The 8284-nt window shown below is 51.5% G+C and overlaps 2 non-coding genes across 2 annotated transcripts; both read right to left on the minus strand.

Annotated features, from left to right (window-relative positions):
- Positions 1 to 238: 238 nt before the first annotated feature.
- Positions 239 to 429, minus strand: LOC141569104 (U2 spliceosomal RNA). Its single transcript, XR_012492502.1, has one exon. It is a non-coding gene; the product is annotated as a U2 spliceosomal RNA (small nuclear RNA).
- Positions 430 to 3913: 3484 nt separating this feature from the next.
- On the minus strand, positions 3914 to 4104 carry LOC141569105 (U2 spliceosomal RNA). Its single transcript, XR_012492503.1, has one exon. It is a non-coding gene; the product is annotated as a U2 spliceosomal RNA (small nuclear RNA).
- Between the last annotated feature and the right edge of the window lie 4180 nt (positions 4105 to 8284).

Genomic DNA, 8284 nt, shown 5'->3' on the forward strand with positions numbered 1-8284 from the left:
AAAGCTCTGTTAAGCTGACTAAAACGCTGAAAACACCCGCTAACGCACGCTGCCTTTACCCCATCGTCGCGAACAAAGATGATATGAAAGTAGGAAACCACCTGTTTAGGACGCGAAAAAGAATTCAGGAAGTTCTGGCAGAACAGAATCAAAGCTATACTAAGGAATAGCACAGATACACACGCAGCGAAAGGAAAAAGCTTGTATCTTTCGTTGTAACCTCAGTTATTCCCCCCAAGAGGGGTGCACCGTTCTCGAAAGTACTGCAATACCGAGTCGATGCGCGGAGTGGACGGAGCAAGCTCCTATTCCATCTCCCAGCTCCAAAAATCCATTTAATATATTGTCCTCGGATAGAGGACGTATCAGATATTAAACTGATAAGAACAGATACTACACTTGATCTTAGCCAAAAGGCCGAGAAGCGATACCTGTCACTTGTCCCTCGCCCGTCTCCCTCCTCCTGTCGCGCACATTCTACCTACGGTGAGCCAGGTCACCGGCAGTCGAGGTCTCACTTCCTTTGCTTCTTTGGAAGTACTGTACTATGGGAGCCACTGAGCAGTAGGCCCCGGTACCGATCTGGTTTGGTTTTATTCTCTGTATCTTAAGAGAGAAATTGTATGTCTGTCGTTGCACCCGTCGTTCTCGGGCGAAAACGCCATTTCTTGTTTGCATAGCCCGCCCTTTCCCGCCCGAGGAGGCGTGGCTACGGCGGGCGGACTGCCCCCTCGGGACGGCCTCCGCGCGCCTACCGTGGAACCCCGGGCTGGGGGTGGGGGGGTGTCGAGCTCCTCTTGTGTGCAAACGGAGAGAAAGGACAGAACCGAAGGGGATTCGGGCTCGGCGGCTCGAGCGGCCTGTAGGAAGGGGCCGAGACGCAGTCACTAGAAACGCCCAGAAAGACGAGCCTCTTATGTGTCCGAAGAGGGGTTCATGCTGAGTCAGGGGAGCGCCAGCTCTGGACCCGGGCTGATGGCAGCCGGTGGGGAAGGGGGAGGAGGCGCGTCACATGGGGAGGCCCGGGCACGGCAGCTGAAGGGGTTCTCTGAGATTCCGGCATCCGCGTCTCTGGGCGCTTCTTCTGTGAGTGAACCAAATCCTGGGCTCCGCGCGTCAAGCTCCCTCCGCCTGCGATGCGGTTTCCCTTCGCCTCTTCCTCACCTATGTGTTTCATCCCACCCGGTGATTCATTTCCAGTCCACCACTCACCACCCGGTGGGGCAATCCTTTATCTCCCCGCACCGAAATCGGAGATCATTGAGGGCCGTCACCCCTCAGTGCTTATGTCTGGAGTCTGGATCCCAGCACGAGCCCAGTGCCCCGCATGTAGTAGGCGCTCAGAAAGAGCCTACTTTGAGTGAATAAACGATACCCAGGTCAGACTGATTCAGAAGCAGCAGTTAGGAGGCTACGGGCCCGGAACCAGGGGTGACGGGGGAGAATCTGGCCAGGGGGAGATCTGGCAGAACACCAGAGAGGAGAGGTGACTGCTGGGGATGCTCTGAGCATCAAGGCCACTCAGTGCGTTAAGCACTCCCCCACCCCACCCCACCCCCACACAAATTTCCCTCTGGGGCAAAGACTGCCTGCCGGCTGCCCAGGCAGCATTTCCCTCTCCCATCCTCATTCCTGACAGAACTTCACTGTAGTTGGGGAGTTTGTGTTTCTCTCATTTGAACTCAGAAAAGCTAGAAGGTGTCATGAGTATAAGTGAAATCGGTCATTTCACCCTACAACACAGAAAGCCTGAGCGTAGGTGTTGCCTGAGCCCTTTTCAGTGCCAGCCCTTGGGCTGAGCGCTGCACATGTATTATCTCATTTAACTCACTCGACAGGCCTATGAGGTAGACAGTCTTCATCTCCTCCTCCTCCTCCTCCTCGTCATCATTCTAGGGCCAAGACTAGGGTGAAGCCAGTGAGGTACTCGCCTGGGGGGGGGGAGGGCGGTTGGTTAGTGGAGTGTCCTCCTAAAAACTCTTCAGTGATCAAGATAAATATTATTTTAATACAATTTATCTTATCGTGATTACTGGGTTTTTTGGTGCCCCCTTAACTTTTTTTGCCCAAGGCAAGTGCCTCACTCATTTCACTCCACTCTAATCCCCACCATGTTATCATCCCCATTCTACAGACCTACGCTGTCCCAGCCAACAGCCACATGTAGCTATTGAGTCCTGGAAACGGCGTTAATCCTGACTGAGAGGGGCCGTAAGTGTAAAATACACATGAGATTTTCAAGACTTAGTAGTAAAAAATGTAAAATATCTTAATAATTTTATATTGATTGCACACTGAAGCAATATTTTGGATAGAGTTAAATTATAAAACCTAGTTTCACCGGTTTCTGGGTTTTTGTTGTTGTTGTTGTGTTTTGTTTTAATGTGGCTACTAGAAAATTAAAACCTACATACGCGACACGTATTTCTAGTGGACAGCAATGTTATAGACTGAAGGTCAGAGACGCTAAGCAATTTGCCTAAGGTCACACAGCTAATATGATGCAAGGTCAGGATTTGAATTGAAGCCGCCTGTTAACCAGGTGGGACCTCAGGTTTTTTAAACTGTAGAATAGGGATGATGATAACTGACACCTCTCTGATTAGGGTCCTTGTGAAGCTACACATGGAAATGCCAAGCATACAGGCATCCCTTAATAAGTGCACTCTGGAGAAAACAGACAATATTCATTTTATAGTGTGGTGGAAAATCTCCCCCTCCCCATGCCAGGCACTCTCCCGCTCGCTTCACATCGCACTTTACCTGGCTTTATTTTTCCGGTGGCTGCCAAGTCATTATGGACACCCATAATCATCATGTGGCATAGATAGAGACATATAGATATAGACATATACACAGACGGATCTAGAGATATTAGACAGATACACACAGACACATAGGTATATTCACAAATATACATTTAGTGGCTTGTTTGCTTCTCACCTTGATGGTCGAGATTTTGTTTGCTGCTCTATCCTGAGCACCTAGGACAGTGCTCGGCACGGGCACGTACGTGACACTTGATAAAATACTTGTTGAATGACTGAATGAGAAACAACATAGAACGTGCTTAGCCTGTACCTGACATGACTCTTCAGGCTTCCCCATCCCATGATCACTGTTCAGATCTGTGTGTATCAGGCCATCTTCTGCTAATTTGGTTTCTCTTAGAAGGGGATTGCTATAGTCTGAACAACCCAACGGTTTGTTCATCTCTCACTGGCAACCTCCTTGTCCCCGCCAGGTATTTTGGCGATCCTGGGTTGGAGGCCCCCTGAGGGCAGGAACGGTGAAGGCTGCCCTGACCGGGAGAGTGTGATCAGTGCTCCAGGAATGGATAAGTTCCAATTGAGAAGTCAAGAAAGTGTTGACAGGGGGGCCGGCCCGGTGGCTCAGGAGGTTAGCTCCTAACTCCCACTCCCGCAAGGGATGGTGGGCTGCTCCCCCAGCAACTAGCAACTGGCAACTGGACCTGGAGCTGAGCTGTGCCCTCCACAACAACTAAGACTGAAAGAAAAACTTGAAGCTGAACAACACCCTCCACAACTGAGATTGAAAGGACAACTTGACTTGGAAAAAAAGGCCTGGAAGTACGCAGTATTCCCCAATAACGTCCTGTTCCCCTTCCCCAATAAAATCTGTAAAAAAACGACAAAAGAAAAAAAAAAAGAAGGTGTTGACGGGGCTGAGATCTTCTCGGTCAGTTTTTTAGACGTTCTGGCGTGGGATAACCCGCCAGGCACGCATCAGTGACGGCACACATTGTTGTCACACTTTTACAATCTTCAATGAACCCTTGGAAAAACTTACGGGAATGTGCACTCTGTACAGAAACCAAGCGACACCCCACGGCCAGCAGAAACGCCATAAAAAAAATTATTCTTCCATTGCAAACCTCAATCACCTCCCCCGAAGGGGGTGCACCGTTTCCGGAAGTACTGCAATACCGGGTCGATGCGCGGAGTGGACGGAGCAAGCTCCTATTCCATCTCCCAGCTCCAAAAATCCATTTAATATATTGTCCTCGGATAGAGGACGTATCAGATATTAAACTGATAAGAACAGATACTACACTTGATCTTAGCCAAAAGGCCGAGAAGCGATGCCTGTCACTTGTCCCTCGCCCGTCTCCCTCCTCCTGTCGCGCACATTCTACCTACGGTGAGCCAGGTCACCGGCAGTCGAGGTCTCACTTCCTTTGCTTCTTTGGAAGTACTGTACTATGGGAGCCACTGAGCAGTAGGCCCCGGTACCGATCTGGTTTGGTTTTATTCTCTGTATCTTAAGAGAGAAATAGTATGTCTGTCGTTCACCCGTCGTTCTCGGGCGAAACGCCATTTCTTGTTTGCATAGCCCGCCCTTTCCCGCCCGAGGAGGCGTGGCTACGGCGGACGGACTGCCCCCTCCGGACGACGGTGGAACCCCGGGCTGGGGGTGGGGTGGGGTCGGGACGGTCGAGCTCCTCTTTTGTGCAAACGGAGAGAAAGGACGGAACCGAAGGGGATTCGGGCTCGGCGGCCCGAGCGGCCTGTAGGAAGGGGCCGAGACGCAGTCACTAGAAACGCCCAGAGAGACGAGCCTCTTATGTGTCCGAAGAGGGGGTTCATGCTGAGTCAGGGGAGCGCCAGCTCTGGACCCGGGCTGATGGCAGCCGGTGGGGAGGGGTGAGGAGGCGTGTCACACGGGGAGGCCCGGGCAGGGCAGCTGAAGGCGTTCTCTGAGATTCCGGCATCCGCGTCTCTCGGCGCTGCTTCTGTGAGTGAACCAAATCCTGGGCTCCGCGCGTCAAGCTCCCTCCGCCTGCGATGCGGTTTCCCTTCGCCTCTTCCTCACCTATGTGTTTCATCCCACCCGGTGATTCATTTCCAGTCCACCACTCACCACCCCGTGGGGCAATCTTTTATCTCCCCCGCACCGAAATCGGAGATCATTGAGGGCCGTCACCTCCTCAGTGCTTACCTCCTGATCGCCACAGGAACCCAGTGCCCTGCACGCCGTAGGCGCTCAGTAAACGTTTGAGTGAATAAACGAGGCCCAGGTCAGACTGATTCAGAGAAGCAGCAGTTAGGAGGCCACCGGCCAGAACTCCATACGTGGCGGGGGTGGGGGGCAAGATCTGGCCAAGGGTGGCAGGACACCAGACAGGAGAGCTTCTTACCAGACCAAGGTCCCACGCTTCCCAAGGCCAAAACTCAAAACGTCAGAGTTTGGAGTCAGGAAAAGGTTTATTGACGGAGAAGGCGCCAACTGAGAAGATTGGAGACCTAATGGTGTCTCAAATCCATCTTAAGCCGACCTATAAGATTAAGCAATAGCTACGCTGAGATACCGTTTTCCCATCCCTCGTCCCCGGACCCACACACTCCTTGTAATCCTCAGCACCCCGCGGGCTGCAGAACTTTCGGGTGGGGGAACACGATTCAGTCCGTGACACCTATTGAGCTAGAATCTGCGTTTTGTGAGGTCCACAGGGGATTCGTGTGCACCTTTAAGACTGAGAAGGAATCTTCGGAAAAGAAATGGCGGGTGGGTGGTCAACTTGTACGTGACACTTTGCATATTGTCGGAGGAAGATATTCCGCGTTAAACTGGCTTCCTGGGCGGATGTCTTTTTTGTGATCGGTTGTGTGGGGACAGAGTCCCAGAGAGCAGTTTCCAGGCTCTCCGCCTCACGTGGAGAGGTGCTGGCTCGGTTATTAGATGGCCGTCAGCTGGAACCAGTTGGCAAAGGAAGGGGTTGGTTGGTCGGCAGAGAAGCGGACAGCGGATTGCAGCTAGCAAGTGGGTTGGTTGGCGGAGAAGCGGGCGGCCGATTGCGGATCGTGTGGCTCCCGCTTCCTGTGTCTCCAACCCAGCCGCCAGTGGGAATGTGGTGGTATGACTCCCCTATCTGTGGCTCCGTTGGTGTTCCTTTTTGGCCTCATCGTATCCTGCGTTCTGGTGCGGGGAGCGGGACTAGAGTCCCCGAGTGACAGGTTGAGAGAAACTAATATCATCATCATAAAAACTACCAGGCGTAGAGGACTTGTATATGCCCAGCCCTCTGCTGCGTACTTCACTTCTGTTACCCTATTTGTTCCTCACAGTAACCCTATTAGAGAAGTATTATCATCCGATTTTACAGGTGAAGAGGTTGAGGCTGGGAAAGATAAGTAATGTGCCCAAGGGCTCACTGGGAGATGTTACAGTCAGGATTGGAACTCATCTTCCCAGCCAGTGGTCCTCAGAGTGTAGTCCCCGGGCCAGCGGCATCGGTGTCACCTGAGAACTTGTTATAAATGCACGTTCTCTGCCACCAGTGACTGACTGAATGAGAAATCCTGGAAGTGGGGCCCAGCAATCGGTGTTTTACCTAGTCCTGCGGGTGATTCGGAGGTGCTGGCGAATTTGAGAACCACTATTCGAAGCTCTACGCCCTTTTCAATCAATGTATTCGAGGCAACACTGGTGACTTGGCAGGGAAACCTCCTCTCCACAAAAAAAAAGAGACTGAACCAAACAGGTAAGGGCACTGGCGATTGGCCCCTGTTGTGAAAGCCCCTCGGCTTGGATGACTGGCCAGTCATCCTATGGGTTCCCTTCAGAGCCTGGGCCTGGCTCTCCCCCTGCTTCACCTCTCTGCGTCTCTCTAATTTGGTTGTTCCTCCTCCTTCGCCATTGCCCCCCAGACATTGTCATATCACTCTCTTGGGGCTCCTGTTCTGTTTCTTGCTGACCACCCAAGTCCCCTCCTCCAGCCAAAGCCCCTCCTGAGCACCAGGCTCCTGTGTGAATGAATGTTGGACATCTATCTCCACATGGATCTGTCCCTACAGACACAGCAAGTTGGCTGCAACTGAGCTCTTCATAACTTTCCCTCCTACAGCCCTGTCCTGCCTCAGCCTTCCCTGCACCTATTATTAGGCCCTCAGTAAAAGTATGGGAAATGTAATTGTAATGAGATTTTTCCTCTGAAATAATGTACATTTAAATCTGATCTCACTTACACAAAATAACTGTAAGAGGGTGGAGTTGCCATTCCTACAACCCCAAGTTGTAAAAAAGATCCTGTCTGAAAAAGAGACTCCAGAAGGAGGCAAGGGAACCTGTGCAACTTAACCAGGAGGTTAAGACTACTCCTGCACTTTTCTTCAGGAATCAGGCAGTTACAAACACGTCCGCCAGGGGGAAGCATCTACTCCTTTCAGCCCTTGACTGGGCTCCTGGGTTTGGTTTTGGAAGGCTTGCTCTGAAAGGGCCCCTAGTAGGGGAGAAGGGTAGCTGTGGGGCACTTTCACATATTTTTTTAAATTTTCCATACTCATTATAAGAGGTATCATTGTCTGTCTCTCCATTGTATTTTTTCCATTTTATTCTTGAGGAAACAAAACTGGGATTTGAAAAATGGGTCTTTGTGGTTCTCAAGCTGACAGCTACTCCTTGATATGCATCCCCCCACCCCACCCCTCTCCTCCCTTCATTTGTGCACTCAGACAAGTACTTGGTTAGGATGCTGTACTGTGGAGGTCAGGATCCTCGGCCATTTCCTAGGTGACCTCTTTCCATCCCCTACCCTCTCTTACTCTAGAGCATGGACTGTTACGGGGGAAGGAATCTGGAACCATCTAAACCCTTCATCACATGCTGAGGAAACCGATGAGGCTTCCAGGAGGAAAGTGGCGTTTCCAAGCCAGTCTACTAGTGAGGGACAGGACTCATGACAACTCTTAGCCCAGGGTTTCAGTCAGCCAGGCCTTGAGGGGGGCCTCCCTCTCCAGTGTCACCCCCACCCCGGCTTCTGTTTTTCTCCTCCAAGAAGACCCTCCTCCTCAGTAAAGGCCTGCGAGATCAATACTACCCAGACATTGCCTAGAATGCAGGGTTTTATACGCATTCTTGGCCAACCCAGTATCAATGGAACTCCCAAAGCCTCGAGGACCCCAGACCAAGAAACTCCCAGGTTCGGACTGGATGTTTGGTTCCCAAATACAGGGAACCTCCTCCCCCCAAGTACATTTAAGCATTCCATTAGGCATTCATGAATTCCTGCAAGATTTCCTGACTGCCTAGTATGTACCAGGCACAGTGATGGACACTGCAGAGAAGGCGAAAAGAACCAACTCCTGGGTTCAGGGCTTTGTCTGGTGGGGGAGACAGCTCTGAGGAAGAGCAATGACACAGCAGCTGGAATCTGATCCAGGTAAGGGAGCCAATAGGAGGAAGCAGGTAAGTCCCAGGTAGTCTGTCCTTCTGTCTAGAATGCTTACCTGACTCCTTGTCACTTAAATCTTGGCTCTAATGTCAC

The sequence above is a fragment of the Rhinolophus sinicus genome, linkage group LG15, assembly GCF_036562045.2.
Source record: "Rhinolophus sinicus isolate RSC01 linkage group LG15, ASM3656204v1, whole genome shotgun sequence".
Taxonomy (NCBI): Eukaryota; Metazoa; Chordata; class Mammalia; order Chiroptera; family Rhinolophidae; genus Rhinolophus; species Rhinolophus sinicus.